Genomic DNA, 17,658 nt, shown 5'->3' with positions numbered 1-17,658 from the left:
AATTAACACCCCCATGTATGGAATTGAGAATCGATTTTTGAATTAGGAACTGAGAAATTGAGAATCCATTCTAAATCAAATCGTAATCCCAAGAATTGACGTCAAATTTGATTGTGAGAAAGATTAGTGATTACCGAAAATATTACTTACTACCGAAAGATTCACCGTCCTATTAGGCTGTAATTACAATAATGGGCTCAAGTTTCGCAGACCGGGTGAGGCGGGGGCGCAGCGCACCTGCGCTTCGCCAACTGGGTGTGGCCAGGCGGATTTTGCAAGTTTGGCGCACCGTGCGCCTGGCGCAGCTACTCCTCTTTCCCACTTCCGTCCCTCCTACCTGCGCAAGTCAGAAAGAGGGAGGAGAGAAGGCATGGAGTGGGTTTTACACACATCACACCAATCAAATGAGCCCCTCTCCTCGCCCTTAAATGCGCCGCGCGAAGGTGTAATGAGAGTTTACTCAATTCGCCATGGCAGAAGAGAGCAGCAGCGTCAGACGGCCAAACTTCTCCCAGGAGGAAACTGATGTTTTGGTCCGGGAGGTCTGCTCGCAGTGTCCGAATATACGGAACTGCGAGCAGACCTCCACGGGGTGATGATGCAAAGGTAGCCTGGGAGGAGGTCACCACAATTGTAAATCAATGTTGTGTTTCTCTCGTGCGTGTGCTCTCTCTTTCTCTCTCGCTGTCTCACTCTGTTTCTTTTCTTTTGACTTTTCTAAGATGACAGATGCTGAATATATACTCCCTATCTGATGCTGTGGATGTTTGTGGTTGCCTGAGAGAGATGTGAACTCATTAGTTTGCAGCTGTGTTACGCGTGCCAAACGGTGCCAATCCCCTTTGATCTGACATCAGATGTGACGGGACAGTTGATATAGAGATACATTTATGTGCTGATTGCAGATAGTTGCATTGAATAGTGTTTTTTTGGTATTTATTGCATCGTTAATGTGCCTGATATTCTGGAAACCTGCCTGTGAGATTTTGGTGACGTGTGCGCACTGTCCGCCAGTCAGCCGAATTTCGGCTTACACCGGCTGCGCTCTGCCTGCGCTGACAGTAGACGTGGTTTCAGTTGGCGAGCTTTTAGCGCACCTTCGGCGAAGCCTTTTGGCACGAACCTGTCACTGCGCCAAGCTGGATCTATTGACACCTCCCCCTGCTGCGCCGCCATACCCATCTCAGCACACCTCGGTCTGCCAAACTACCAAACTGAGCGTGCCTCGGGTTGCGCTGCTCGAAACTAGCTCTGCGCGGGGTTCGCCACCCTGCGCCGCCCTGCGCCGCGCCGGGAAACTAGAGCCCAATGTTTTAATATAATCATAATTGTCAAGAATTCTCAAAGATCTTCATCCTCAGAGTGCATGATAAGCTCAGATGTTTAAATCAAAATTCATAGCAATTTTTCCCTTTAGTGTGATTGTAGTAAAAACACAGATTTTTTTATTATCTTTTTTTTTTTTTGCTTGAGGGTACTTGTTTATCTATGCATCTTTTTAGTTAAGTATAAATACAGTATGGTAAGTAAGGTTATAAATTAATTTTTTTTTAATATTATATATAAGATCTTGTCATTATAGTGTTTTTTTGTAAATATATTAATATGAAAACCTGTGCTCCTATATTTGCCAACCTCTGCTAATTGAAAATCTATGATAATAATAGTAAGAATAATGGTAATAACAATACTGTTAATTGCACATGTAAAATCAATCAAATTAAAACAGCATATTGCCCTCTACCTGAATGTTGCACCGTCAGCTGCTTTGTGTTCATGACTCTCCTTTGTTTTGCAATATCTTTGGCGTACTCTAGTCTTTCTGTCCCTCTGCTCACCTCTGTCTGCCCCAGGAGCCCTGATTGGCTGAACACTTTCTGCACTATAGTCTGGCTGCTTGCCAGCCATGCTGCCAGTGGCTGCCGTGCCCCCTGATCAGAAGAGAATGTGACATTTGTGCAGAGGTAATGGAATCTGCGTGCAATTAAATCTCTGACTGTGAAGAGGAGTCTATCTCCTCCCCGCTCTCCCCCCGTCTCCTGCCATTGCCAGCAGCAGGGGGGGTCAGGCACAATGATGAAACCTTCCCAGCAGGCCCCTCGCCGCCCTCTCTTTCCCAATCTCCATGTCAGGTTGTGTTTTTTAACTTTGCTGCACTAGCCCTGCCTCTATCTGGCAATTAATTACAGAAAACGTCCATTAGGAATCTCTCCAAATATTGCGTAAGAATTAATATTCAATTATAAAAATTACATTACAGGGCTGCGACGTTACCAATGCTTTAATGAATTCTGCTGCAGGTGACAGTTGTTATTTTGCGGCGACTGTTGTTGGGCAGTTAAGCGTGTTTTGATATATATTTTTTTCGTAGGGGGAGTGGTAGAGCGCAAGATGGAGAGAAAGGGAAGGAGGCAGAGGGCAGATTCATGCATGGGCGAGCAGAGGGTCATATCTCTCTGCTCCTCTTTCTCCGCTGCCCTGCCACTACACTTAACGCCTCATTTGTGGGCTTTGTGGCCAATGGCTTGAGTCTGTGATCTGCTGCCATAAAAGGCAGCTTTTTCCTCTCTGCTGATGGGGCACTTGCTTGTGGGTTAATACCAGACCCTCTCTATAGGCGGACTCATATCTAATGGATATGTGTATCCCCATCAGGAGGATAGCTCATAAACATAAAACTCGCTGCTGCCATTGTGCTTGGTGGGGCTGGTTGGGAAGGACAGAGCCACGCCATGCAAGCATTTCCCTTGAACTTGTGTAGGAGTAGTTCCTATCTGTGTTTCTTGTCCACACTGGGTGGACAGAGATGCAGGATATCCAGGTCAAGGTTTGGCTCCCTGTGTCGCTCACACCCTGTGTGGGTCTGTCTAAATGGCACAAGCTTCTCTTCACTGGACACACTATTCAACAGCATGTTCCAGCTCATTTAAACAATGAAATATTACATTTCATTTTTCCAGTGCTGTTGCCGTGTCTGAACCCAGCTTTAATGTGACTGTTTATCCGTCACGTTCAACTCTTTTTTTCACATCCAGCTTCCCTGGTAATGTGTTTTGTCATGATGAATTATTAATGTCAGCATTGGTTGAAGGGAGTGTTGTCTCAGAAAATAAGAAGGTCACTCTGTTTCTTCTTCTCTCTTCACCCAAGGGTTAATTTGAACCAACAATCAAACGAACCTCCCCATTTCCTTGCTGCTCCGTGGGTCGTGATGAAAACTGCCGGGTCTCAACTTTATTCACCAACATCCTGCTAAACAAACACAACACTATTCCTCTCAGCTCTCTCTGTTTTCCTCTGCTGCAGATGGCTTTGCTGCGTTGTGTGATACAGAGGAAAAGGCTTCGCTCGGGGAAGGAGAGAGAAAGAGGCTTACTCCATTAGTGTCATTCGAATGGTGAATTAGATCAGTCTGACAGATAGATGCGGAAAATTGTTTTAATTGTATAATTATCTGCGGCTAGCCACTTGTGCGGAAAAGTGCTGTGATGTGGGTGAAGGCCGGGGAAGAGCACATTTTGGCCTTTATGTGCTTATTTTGTCTTTGTACAGGAAATGAACAACAATCGGGGGTCCTGAGGATAAAACATAAACACACCAAAACTCGCAGACACTCACACTCCCCCCTGGGCAGGTTGTGACATGCTCAGTGAGATGCTGCTCTTTGCAGTAATGTGTCTGGCCAGTGAGCCTTCTCCTCAGGCAACGAGGAGGCCGCCTGTAACCGCCTGATCAAGATGGCACAACTTAACACAAATGTTACAGCGATGCAGAATGGCTCGCTTAACACTGCTGGAGCTCTGAAATGAGAGAACTCGCTTAATCACATTCGGCTCATTTCTGATAAGATGTAAATGCAAGGCTACGGACAGATGGCACTAAATCTTTGGCTTTATTATCACTCACTCTTTTTCTACCGTTTCTTTCCCCCTCCTGCAAAACATTCCCATGAATGAGTTTGCATGAAGTGCCTATCTTAACTGCCAATTTGGTTGGAAAATAATAATAGTTATCATCTCTTCTTGCTTCAAACGCTGAGGCTGAGGCTATTTTAGTGAAACAACTCATGTTTTGTTGTATACAGAATGTTTAACTGTGAGACTAATTTAGCTTAGTCTTCCTTCCTTCAAATATTTTCCCTCACATCGTTGTTTTAATGGTTTTGAACAAAAGTAGTCTCACATTGCGTCTTTTGCAAGTAGAGTGTCATCACTGTTAAAGCAGTGAACTGTACAGAATGAAATATTGCTGCTGTTTTAACAAAGGCTTTGTGTATTTTGCTAAATCAGGATGCACCGATTTATTGGCTGAACGTTGATATCGGCCAATATTCGCCTTGTTGACTTTAGCCTAACAAATACAATGCCATTCACCAATGGCAGTGGCAGGTGTTTTTCTGTTGTCTCACATCCATTTTGCCCAGGCTAAAAAGCAGGACTCAAGACCAATGGCGTCTTTTCATCTCGGATACAATAGAAAACATGACTGGGAGCAACAGAGATCTTCAGGGCGAAAAGATGTAATAAACTTGCTATTGATAAATCGGGAACGCACTTGATTTTTTTCTGATGATGCTTCATCATGTTAACAACAGATCTGTGTTGAATTCAGCAGGAGTAGAGCTAGCTAACGTTAGCTGTTAGCAGCCGGTGGCTGGAACTAACAGCTAACAGAGGTTGCGCTGAGTTACATTATGATGCATTTAAGCTCTGTTTGGAAAAATGAGTATTAAGTTAAGGTAAATTATAACGTAATAATATGCAGTCTTGTCAATTGTAGTTTTTGGTGAGAAACTTGGATTAATTCAGTTTAATGAAGAAATTTGTTGATATTTTCACAGGAATATAAAATAGATATCAGAGAAGGAATTATGATATATAGTAAAAAGGCTTTTAAAGTAGTTACTGTTTTTTTAAAAGATGTTTTCCATGTAAAGTTAAGTACAGTTGTACAGTTAAATGTTTTTTTTATAATGAAGATTTCTTTGTTTCCTTGGAAAAAAAGGGGGAATAAATAATAGACAAAACAAAATAAACAACAACAGAACAAGAAAACATTGGTGTCTGCTTTTGGTCAAATTGTTATTTTAAACATTGGTATCCGTATTTGGGCATCCCTACAGTGAAAGAAGTTGTTAATCTAATTGGCAATTTATTTCATGACATAGGTGTTGCCCCATATAAATTTTGCAAATGCTTATATGTGACAGTTTTGATTCCAGAAACCATGGCATTTTTATCTGACGTACAAGCACCCATACAGAAAGCATGTAGATGTGGCTCACAGTCTTGACAGATCACTTACTGAACGGTTTTTCAAGCCTGGTGGGCAAAGCTAAGCCCAGGCCAAACACTGATGCGCTGCAGTCGGCAGCTGCATGCAATTTTCAGCTCAACTCATTCAAGTGTAATAAAACAATGCAAGAAGTGCTGGAGGACTGTGGGCCTGGATGCTCTCACTCTCCAAGGAAAAGTTGAAATAGTACACAGGACAGCAGCATAAACATGAAGTGGAGCTGATACCATGTAAATCCCCTTCATTGAGTCGCTGCCTCTGTTCCTGGGTTTGCCTTTAATCCCAAACATTTTGTCATCACAACAAGCAGGCCTTTGATACTTAATCAAATGATAGATATTCACACACTGAGCCAGTCTGGTGAGAGTCTTGCAACACAAAGCAATTCACAGACTGAGAGCTTGTCATGTCTCCGTTGTTGCCTTCGTCATGCTCCGTTGCTCTGTTGCATCTCCTGTGATAATGCACAGGGGATTAGCAGGTAACAAGGCAGCAGCGCTCCTCTGAGGATGTCGCGCGTGGCTTTGAATGTCTCGTACAGTACTACATAAACGGAGGGGGGAGTACCACCAAATGGTGATTTCCCGGCTACACGGGGAGCCTCCTCCTGGATAATGTAGTAATGAAAGGTGACAGGAAGGACTCAGGGTCTGGAACGAAGCCGGGGCAGCTGGTCAGAGCAGGAGAATAGGAAGCAGCGTGCACCCGGGCTAAAGTGCAGTGAGAAGCAAATTAAAGCTCATATCTGCCATCTCCCTCGCCTCCCTGCACTTTCCTGTTTGGACTTGAAGGTGATTGGGAGCCAAGGCGGTGACAGTTGACGGAAGCTGCGTGGAGGAGAGAGTATTTATTTACAGTGAGATGCAGCGATGCTTGTTCAGGATGCGGTTTCACGCAGGATGTGCCGTCCCCCCCTCCACCCCCACACACACACACCTCCTCCCATCTTTCTCATCTCCACCCTCACACTACAATCCCCAGGTCTGATCAAGAATGGGAAGTGGGTTATTGGAGGAGGGGTTGGCCTGCTGCAGGGCCAGGCAGGCTGCATTGTGTAAGAGGCAGGGTCTGGATACAGCCAGCAGAGAGCTCACTCAGCATGCCTTCCTGCCTGGCCCAGGAGGTGGTACCAAAGTCAACACAGGTCACTGAGAAAAAGGAGTGTGAAGCATTAAGACTGCATTGTGTGACAGAGATTGTCTTTAGCAGAAGGGAAACCTGTTTGAAGTAGAGAAAATGAACAAAATTGAGCATATGAGAAAAGTGTAAGTGTTTAAGAGAGGGTGTGTTTAAAGACAGTCCAAAGGAGAGTGTGTGTCTGTGTACTCTGCCAGGAATTCCACCTTGTAAAGCCGGGTTGGGGGGGGAGTTGAAGGTGTGTAAATCCCAGTAATTACACTGTACACTGTGGTTGCAGTACAATTACCTTTGTCGTCACCCTACGATATTCACATTACGGTAAACCGCTCATTTTTAAAGACGTGTGCAACATTACTTCATACCACCCAAGAGTAGATATACAGGATATTGTGCTTAATTAGTTAGATAGAATTGAACATGTAGCAGGTTTGTATCTGTTGGGATGTCAAGCAGGAAGCGTGCCAGTGTGCTGAAAAGGTGAGCTGCACAGATCCCGGCCCACTAGCTGTCATGTCGGCATTAATCCTCCCAAAGTTTCAAAGGCAGGTTTTATGACCTGCCTTACGGCCTCATCTATGTGGACAGCGGCATCTAAACTCTGGAGAACCTGCCACATAAAACGCACATCTGTTAAAGCCTAAATTGTAAAACAGCCCCCACGTGTCCAGGCAGCTTTGAGTTAATAATACACTCAAAGTACAGCTTTTAACGCTCCCTGCAGCAACAACAGCAGTGATTGTCTTCTATTCACTTCTTTTGATCAGCTCTTGTGTATTCTTTTCTGCCCTTTGCTGTTTTATGTCTTTTTGAAAGTTTTTGACCTTTTTTAAGAGCATGTTGGTGTCTGTGTAGTCAAATGATTGTGTCTTCATTAGATTTTGTTCAGGTATAGTGGGGGGAAAGGAACATTTTTTGCCATCTTTGGTTTAATTTTACAGTCATGGTGAAGCAGGTACTGGCATCCAATCTCAAATGCACCTTTGACAGTAATTAAAAAGAAGCGTGAACACCTGCTTAAAATCTTGTTTTGCAAAGTTTCAGACTGAATTCCTGACAGGAAGTCTCTCTCTTTGTGGACACACTCAATCGAGTCAACTATTAGTAACACTAGCTAACCTTGCTTGCATCACTTCCAGAGTTTTTTTTTTTCCAGTAAAGGTCGTCCACTCCCTTTACATTAAACAGAAAGAGCTTGAGTGACAGGATGACCCACAAATAGTGATAAATACTACAGTAAAAGAGGTTTGCTGTAGCTCTAAAAAGTAAGGAGTAGCAGGTTCATAGCATTGCCAAATTATGCTCAGTCTTGAGGTTTAACACCACAGCCCAAATACTATTAAAAGATCTGTGAGTGATGCAACTTAAGCAGCAGTTGTCATTACAGGGACACAGTTATTACGCACTTTTTAAAGTTTGGCCTCTTAAAGAGGAAGTGTGGATTCTCCCCCTAAGGTACTCAGTCATTGCTCTAATCGATATGCTCTATGTTAATCTGTGCCCCCCCGCACTGCTCCCTCTATGTTCCTGTGGGTTAGCTGTGTGCCAGTGAGCTCTTTCAGGGAACAGACACTTAGCTTTGGGCCTGACAGAAACAACCCAACATAAACAACATAAATCTCAGGGCTGATTTGAGGGTTGTTCAAAGGCAAATAACCTGAAGGAGAACTGCACTGTTTCTGTGTGGAATAGCCATGGCATGCAGGCATTGTTGGTGGATGGGGGTGCAGGGTAGCAACAGAACTAATAATAATAACAGTTTTTTTTAACCTGTTGCAGTTACAGTATATTTTGTAAATGTTATATAGCGATATGACAGATCTTTAGCTGGGACTTTCCTTGGGTTTTTTGTGATACAGTCAAAATGCTCGTGAAATGCAAGGTTTCCACCAGAAAAGTCATTGGGCCTAGTGGCACATATCCTTCAAGAGGGGCTGGTTGGACATATATATGACAGTGATGGTTCTCTCAGACCATTCGGTGGTCTACATTGTTTTAACTCCACTGTCTAGTACTGGCTCAGCTTGCTTGGAACTTGAACCAATGTGGTACCATAAAAAGTACCAGGTAATACCTACAACTTTTGCAAATGGAAAACCAAATGCAAATGTTTAAATCGGGTTGAGCCGTGCCATACCATGCAATGGAAATGAAGCTTTTGCGTACAATACACACATATTGATTTGATTAAAAACATTTTTCAGCCTGGCATAAAATGCTTACTCTCTGTATACAAGGACTGGCATCAGTGGACAGCCAATATGAACTCTGTTTGCATTCTGAGCTGGTAAAAGTTTTGAGTGAATCTGTAATATTTGTATTTATTGGAGTAAATAAGCCAAAACTAAAGCTGTTCAAAAACAAGAGAATTTATCCAACACTGAGAAGGTCGAATCAGTTCCAGATTGTATTGTTAAATGTTTTTTTACCAGGTCAGAGGGTCCAGCGGCAACACCTGTTACTTCTAAAGGCAGAGGGAACAGTCTTAGAGAATTTACAATGTTTTTATCCATTCTTTTCTGATTTGTGATGCAGTCTGTAATTGATAATGACAACACGGTCACATCTCGCATGAATCAGAATGGAATTGCTATTTACTCTGATAGCAAAGGCTCTGTTTGAGTGTAAGAAGGCTCCTAGCCTAATTGATGTTTGGAAGATGAGCTAAATTGGATGAGTTAGAAGGTTTCATTAAATGCCCCAAACCCAAAAGAAAAAAAATCTGTTGTGGAATATTTCCCTTCTGGGATAACAGGAGGCTGGATTGGTAAAAGGCAAATAATATATGTGTGAGATTGATCAGTGAGTAGCGACCCCATTATCTCCTGAGATGTTAATTACACTGTGCTCAGCTTGCATGTCAAAAGGCAGATAATTGAAGAAGGTAAAAGATGTACCACACTTTATTTATGCTGTCACTTGGAGCTGGTCTCTCTCTTATGCTCTTTTTATTCCTCTTCTTTCTTCTCTCCATTTTTTTTTGGTCCATGATGTATTTATTGTTGAGTAATATTACATTGTCAGAGCTGATCATTGTGCGAGGATATTATTCACAATCATTGCCCTGCCCTGTGTGTGTGTACATGGACACACACAAGAATCTTATGCCATGTGACTGTTTTCATTATCACAGCTAGGGTTTGGCCAGTGAAACAATTTTCACACTGGTTTGATATAAGCCAAACGCCGGACCAGACTGCTATACCAAATTTTACCACTACTCAGCAGCTGCTCCAGAGTGGAAGATGGTGCGACTTGCGTAACATCAGAGCGCTGTCCACACTAAATCCATTAAATATCCACTGTAGTTACGTCATTTTAATAAACCACATAGTGATCAGCTGTGTGCTTGAGATTAGTTTGAAAACGTACATAACCACGTAAAAGTGAGTAGCCTCCTAGCTATCTTCCTACCTTTGTACTGTTTACAAAGAAAACGGTTGTTTCATGTTGTGATACTGACTGGAAATTACATACATTTGAGCCAAAAGCAAGTACGCTGTTATTAGCGACAGTCTTTTAGCTCACCAGAAAACTTTCAGCCCCCTGTGATCTCATTCCAGCCAACTGCCACTTAGGTTTTCATAGTGAAAAAAGTAGGTTTCATAAAGGCAGTTCCTCATGTCAGCTTCACGAAATTGCCATTCCTTGTCCATTGCAGTGCTTTCAAAGTGAGCAACAAAAATAAATAGCAACAGGACTAACAAAAGCCATGGCCCATGACCAGTTCACAAACCTCTTTGCTGGCAAATGACCCAACTCTAGTCACAGTTTAAATGATTAAGACAAAATTATCTGTCCTTAAAATTTGTTGTTCTCAGATGTTCTGGTGCACAAATACCTTTTCAGATGACTTAAAGATCTATCTGTTGCATTTGTCTGGCTTGAGTTTACTTTAAAAGCTTTTTTTAATCAGTCACACTGATATTCGGCCGCTGTTGCTGAAAACTTCAGGTCTGAAAATGGACAGGGCTGCAGTCAGGCTCCATTTAGACCCATAACTGACAGAAGCCGTAACTCCTCAAATTTCATTTTATTTTAAGAAAAGAACTCTCATTCACTATATTAACATAGAGCTGGTGTAAGCACAATCTTGCCTGGTCATTGTTAATCAATAATGTGTTACAGTGACTACAGCTGCTGGAAGATGACAGCGAGGGTGGTAAAGCATAGCACAAATAAAAAAAAAAAAAAAAAGAGAGGAACAAAGTGGTTGGAGTCATTTTTGGGAGAGTCTTAGTACGTTGCAGTATCTGCCAGAGTGGTCCTCTGAAATACACACTGAGGTGAGAGGGTGCAAAAAGCACCAGAACCCTCTTAAAAGCTCTGACGCTGTTGTTTCTGTTTTGAGTGCAGTTCCCCCACCTGAGCAGCTTGGTGTCTGTAAACTTCCTATTGACAGTGTATAAGCCATAGGGGACACGCCGTACTTTAAGAAAAAAGAAAAAAAATCTTGTTTGTTATTTCGTGTGCTTGTAGAGATAGCGTCAAAACTCTGTTTCCTGTGGTTTCCTGTGGAGAACTGTGGTGTCTCTGTGTGCTGCAATATACATATGCACGTGAACACTGTCTGCACTCCCAAAAGCGAACGTGCACATACGCAAACACACACACACACACACACACACACACACACTCTCTCTGAGTCCTCTTCTCCTTTCTGTGTTGTCATCATAACTCGGGGCGGAGCCTTGCGGGAGTGGCCAGACTGTGGTCATCACACCTCAGGGGCTGGTGGACAGTTGCTGCACAGATGATTTAGTGCATCACCTGGTGGACACTGCTAAGAATGAGCACAGCATGGTGGAAAACCACATTCACACAACACAGGGGTTATACAGTCTGATGGCTTCAGACAGCGTCTTTTTATTTCCAGTTCTGTAGTTTACTTTTATGTCCTTGCTCTTTTTGTTTCTGTCAAAAAGCCTCAGAATCAGCAAGTGTTTATAATGACATCATCAGATTATGATAATGATCTGGGCACAAATAATAAATAAATGGAAAATTTCAACTCTTATGTAACAGTGGAAGAGGCGAAGATGAAGGTCCACATGGTTTTTGTTAGAAGTGTTGAAAGAAGAAACTGGTTAAAGCCCTCCTCTTCCTAACAGGAAACTCAGTACAGAGACAGAGGTTAGGGCCGTAGCTCACCTTTGCTTTAACATCAGGAGTGGTGAACCCCCCCCTCCTGCCCAATCTTTATTTTCTCTGTTTTACTGACCAGTATCTAAAAGCCATTAGCATCTTTCCACTTGTTTATCTGTCTTGCCAGCAGACCAGAAGGCTCCATAAGGCAGACAATGAACTTCATTGGATTTAAAGTCTTTATGGTATTAAGTTTGCAGTGTTTTTCTCATTTTGGCCACTTTTTTGTTTGCCAGAGAAAGACCTCTGCTCTCTCAGATGCCAGCGAGCAGTATTTCGCTGTGGCAGTGCAGCCTTATCTGCGCTTGAGGTCTGTACTTTAATGGGCTTTATTGATCTAAACAACATCAGGGGTTGCGGTGATGTTATTAAGGCAGAGATAACTTATGTGTAATTCCACTCCAACAATATATTAGCCTTTTATTGGTCTAAATAACTTTGCCTTTTAGACAGTAATGCACCAGTAAGTCACAGCAGCTCTTCATGTCGGCAGGATCTTAATAAAGCATTTCCTCTGGACATCCTGCTGCGGAGAGAGTGAAAAACGACAGGTTAAAAGGCATGCTGGGAAGTTTCCATGCCTTCACTGTAAATTATCTCTTTTGAATACATAAATAACGCTAGAAGAGAGCTGTGAACAGGAAGGGGGGGGGGGGGGTGATCAGTGGAAGTCTGTACAAACGTGTTCCAGCGCTTTCTCTGTTTCACACATGGAGGTCCTGTGAGGCTGCAGGTTCTGAAAGATAAATGTGTGCAACATCATGTAGACAGTACCAGACCAGTACTGTTACCACTTACTGCTCGCATATTTAGATGTTAATCAAGATTAATCAAGTTTTATAAATAATAATTTGTATTATTGGTCATGTCAAGATACCACTATGGGATCTTATCATTTGTGAAGGGCATTAACTGTCCATTATTTGTGGCACTTTATAGCATAAACAATCCAGAAACACAGTAAAACACAAAGATAAAAAAAGACAAAAAGGGAAGTGAAAGCATGTATAGCATATTTGTAATGTGTGTTTGCATGAGCTTGTATAGTAACCACCAGTAGACATGTCAGTGGACATAGTGACAGCATTGATAGATATTATACATAGCTAATAATTTAATACAGAAGCAAATTCCTATGACTGTAACCTAAATAATATCACATTATGATGCCAGTATAAGTCAATCGTTCAGTTTTAGAAGTTCTTCAAAGGTTTGTATGACAAACAAAATACCATAAATGATGCAGCCACAATTGTAAGATTAGGACTGTTACGGTAATGACGTTAATCGACTCATCATACAATATATGGACATGGCCTTGATTTGTTTGCTGACCTTGATATTGCCCGTTGCGTTTACATGCGTGTTTGTCTACAGAAGAATTTTACCACCAGTTTGCACGAGTCCAACGAAAAATAAAACAATACTTAAAAGACGACACAGTGTAGCTTACCGGTAGCCTGCAGCTGCACTTTTGAAGTGGGAAAGGCACAGTCCTGATATTGTTAGCTTGCCAAGCCCTGGCAATGAGCAAAAAAGTCTGTCATTTGGAGTTTTATCCTCCAACAGCTTTATCCTCCACTCCGTAAATCCACCAGCAAACTGCCAGAATCTTAGGATGTCCATTTTTGGGAGCCGACTGCAGCATACCGGCTGGATTACTGAGGAAACTGGAGATTGTTCTCCTCCAAAATATGACTACATTTGGCGTTCTTGCAAGCAGAAATTACAAACTATATTTGCATTATTTTAACAACAAAACATAGTATGTTGATATATGTCAAAATTTCATGTGATGCACATTAACTTAGTAACAAAAAATGTATTTAAAGCCAAACCATGATGTTTTTTCTAACTTAGCCAAGGAGTTCTATTGCCTAAACCTCGCAGTTTCCTGACGTTACCCACGTGCTTAAAACTGCAGCTGCTAATGGTCATACAAGCTATTCTGTCACCCAGTGGTAGATGCGCAAATTTAAAAGGCTCCTCTGGGTTGTAATCAGAGGTATGAACATACAACTTGTGTAGTCGCATGGGTTGGAGGAAGTGTTGTTTTGTTTTTGTTGGCCAAACTTTGTATTTAGTCTCAAACTGAGTAATTTTGGGCTACTCCCATGTAGATACCATAATTGGATATACTTCCTTGTATATGTTATCAGGTGTTTATTACTTTTTTAACAATATATTCCAATGCCACTGTCTGCATATTCTTAAGAATTATAAGTTCATTGCTCTTCAAAAGGGTGTACTTCAGTATTGTGATATAATATTATCCTTATATCAGTGGCATAAAATGGTCTCAAAATGACAATGATATTCTGTATCGCAATTATTTCTGGGACAATATATCGTCCAACAAAACTAGTTATCCTGACAGCCCTATTTATGAGTTATAAGTAGAATAATGTAATGATATAGAGTCAAATTAATTATAGTTTAAGTTGTTTATTATTAGATTTTCCTTCTGTATTGATTCAGTGTACGTGGTGCTTTGTGTGGCTGCAAACTTCATAATGGACAGTTGCAATATTTCTTCCCTTTCAAGGGCAGCATATATCTAATATTTATATGAAATAACGAACCCATTTATCTGGAAGTGTATTTTCAAGGGGAGGGGGGTAGGGCTTCATAATTTGCAGCTATTTAAAGCCTTGGTTTTGGTAATGAATTATTTTGTCATCTCGACTGTGATGAGTTTCATCTTTAATAACTGTAACAATTATTTTATTAAAAAGAGAAGCCATGCATTATGGCTATCTCGCCAAGGTCTCAAGCTGGAAGGAATTCTCATTAAGAGCATTATATTACCCCGGTGCGCTTTCAGTTGGATGTCCCGCTGAAATTACATTAGGTGTCAACAATGTTTGTGTTAGAAGTAAGCAGTCATATTTACAGAGGCTAGCATTTTCATTTGCCGGCTGACACTGGGAGATGTATTAAAAAAGATACTAATGCTCTGTATCTGATTAAGTCACTTAGAGAGAAACTCCTCTAAAGTGTTGACTTTTAATATAAGGCAAGCAATGCTCTGTCATCACAAAGACATAAATCTTTATTTGGAGATGAGGAACTTTTGATTGCTTGAGATTATTCTGTGATTTATGTAGTTGGCACAAAGGACGGTTATCACCCCCTCCCATTCCCAATATTTAGATCCTTCCCAAACTGTACGCATCAGGTTGTTTGTGTCATGATTGATTTATCAGTGTCTTTTCATCTACATCCTGTGTTTCTTCTGATGGTTAGCGTGGTGTGCAACATTGTGTTTTGTTAATGGTTTCAGGCCCAGGGTTGCTGCTAATGACATGGTTGTAATTGTTTGTCAGTGTGATAATGTGTGATTTCCTATTTCCATGTGAAGTTGGACATTTGATGAAGGAGGGATCTTGTCAGGAAGACAAAGTGCTGTCATTTGTCACCGGCTAAATGAGCTTCTCTCCAGACATCCTCTTGGTTTTCAAAGGCAATATTATATTCACAGATCCTTTTTGTTGGACTACTGCCATGATTCCCACATCATGTAGTGCATTGTATAAAAGAGCAAGAAACCTAAGATGTCTGATGTTGTGTTTTTTTGCTCTTAGGTTTTCTCGAGGTAAAAGTTTCCCTCAGGTTGTGTTGTGTGCTGACATATAGAAATCTGTTAACTGTATTTCACAGAAAGACAGAAGTGAAATTACTGAGTGTGGTAATCTTTTATTCTTAGTGTGTGCTAGGAGTAATCACTTCCCTAAACTTAACATTTTTAAACCGAGAAACTATTTCATCATCTTCAGAGGGAAGACTTTGCTTCACTGTATACACGGACTTTCTGATTTTTATCTTACAGTCAAACTGCTTTTACATTTTGTCCTTTTGGTCTCTGCAGTAGCATCGCAAAGTTATGAGGCACATAATTGCAGCAATTGAAGGACAGGATTGTGGGACTGCCTTCGTACTTTCCAGAGTCTTTGATGTAGTCGCCCCCTGAACAGACAGCTTCTGTTTCTGATTAGACTGATTCCATATTGTGAGGTTGGGGGCAGATCCTTCCTAGTTAACAATCTAATGAGCTAAACAAGCCAAACAAAGGAGAGGTATAGTGAATAGGTCTCCTGAGGGAGCTACTTATTGTCACAATTGCCCCTCTGTCTTCTCTTTCCACTCCATATCGATTCATGTCTTCATTGGTTATGCTCCGTCCTCTGTAGCACACGCGGGTGGTGTAATCAGCTAAATGTAGCCTCTGCTTTCCTATTATTACCTGGGTGCTTAACACTGATATTTTTTTTTTCCTTCAAGGACAAATGGTGTAGGAGAAGGCAGATCCCGTGTGAAGTCCCCGAGCTCTCGCCGAGCGGCAGATCCCTTTTCAGTGCCAGCTGTTCTCTCAGATACACCAGGCCGCGCTGAAATTCTCTTAATATAATTCTGGGGGGCTCAGGAGAATAGTGCAAAACAAGCGTGCCAGCCAGGAGAACGTTGAATTTTTCATCAGTGGGCCTCAACTCGCTGAGTTAGTGGGCAGCGCTCTCATTCATGAGCAGATGTTCAGCGCAGTTACACTCTGCAGTTAATGTGAACTTACTGGCCTCTCTGCCATTGGCTGCAAGGACGTTGGCAGCGACCTGGCATCTGAGAATTACTCCCAGTAAAAGGCGCAGGCCTGGAAAGCGTAGCCCCGGCCTTTTTTAGCCACTTCCCGGCCCAGGAGCTGGATCCTGGACAGGGGAAGGCACTGACAGCCCATCCGTCTTGAGTCGGACAGTGATGAAACACTTGCCACTGTTTGCTCAGGGAATAGCAGTGAAATTCCTGAAGATAATTTCTGCAAGTTTTATGTTAGTTTCTAATGGCCTGCTAAACATGAACCACTCAGCAGGTTAAATATGCTGTATGAAATGTAAGTAGCTGAAGGTAGCAGCGGCTGCTGTTATTATGAGATAGTTTTACATGCAGAAGAATTATTCCAGTACCCTTGAAAGAGGAAATTCATAGAAACAAGGCACCTGTGAGGGGGTAACGGTTTGGCCCTGGTAGGTCTATAGATGAAACCAGCTGTTGCTGTGGTCAGCCTGGTGGGCTGTATCCTTTCCCCAGCCTGGTGCTTCAGACATCTGCATGCCCAAGCTGCTCAGCCCGGGTTTGATGTGGCCATACAGATCTGTAATGGTTTCCTTCTAACTAAGCAAAATGCTTTTTGATGTAAAGTGCCATTAACTGGTCAGAGTGTGTACGTGACATCAGCTTCCGTAGGCGGCATGCCAATCATCCAGCATGTGTGTGTGAAAGTCATCACAGTAAAGTTGTGCATATGGGACTTAAACAGTGAAAATGACAAGCTCTTGTTTCCTCTGCACGTCTCATTTTCACTTTCTAATTGGTCGTTTTCAGGTTGGCTTTATGAGAGCAAAACTAATTAGTGTTTCTAAATTCAGCAGAAAAAAAGTCAGTCGGCTTGATTGTTCTGGTTTCCTCTCCTGTGTCAGGCGCTCAACAATAAAATAAGACTCTAATCATTTTCAAATTGCTCGTATTTTTAAACCCCAGAGCTGAATGTCACTCCCGGTCTCTTGGCATTTTGTTTGGCAAGATCAGGGAACAGTGGTTGCCCTCTTGCCTGTGTGCTCTCTTTGTAATTGTGGGAAGTTTGGACTTGGGGCCGGTTGGAAAGAAAAAAAAGTGTTGTGTTTGAGGTGGGGTTGTTTCTGCTTTGATTGGGAATGTCCTGCTGACAGGAGCAGCCTCACAAGTTTACAGTAGCTGTGACATTGCTGTTACCTTTATTCAAAATGCTCCAGCTGCAGCGAGCCCTCAGGAAGCCCAGCGCAGGCCCACATGGGCGGCTGGCGGCCCACAGAGAGGAGAATGAGCCCTGTTTGAGTTGGCAGACACTCCCCTCTCGGGGAACTTTTGCTGCCTCTGCAGAAAGGCCAGTGGCAGCGGCTCTGGCGGGGCGGCGGTGATTCTCGGGGCAGGATGGGCTTTTTCCACCTCTCCTCCCTTTCAGGAAACACATTTTGCTGTTTCTTCCCTCTGTGTTTGCAAACGGAGGGAAGGAGTTAAGGTGAAGGGGCATGGGGCAGTGGGCCTGAATGACAG

At 42.4% G+C, this 17,658-nt stretch overlaps 1 protein-coding gene across 8 annotated transcripts in view; it reads left to right on the top strand.

Moving 5' to 3' along the window:
• Nucleotides 1-17,658, top strand: part of foxp1b (forkhead box P1b) — a 185,460-nt gene that overhangs the window by 28,707 nt on the left and 139,095 nt on the right. The gene's annotated exons all lie outside the window — the stretch shown is intronic.

This window comes from Epinephelus lanceolatus, chromosome 1 (assembly GCF_041903045.1).
Source record: "Epinephelus lanceolatus isolate andai-2023 chromosome 1, ASM4190304v1, whole genome shotgun sequence".
NCBI classification, from domain to species: Eukaryota; Metazoa; Chordata; class Actinopteri; order Perciformes; family Serranidae; genus Epinephelus; species Epinephelus lanceolatus.
This window is presented reverse-complemented; position numbering and strand designations above follow the sequence as displayed.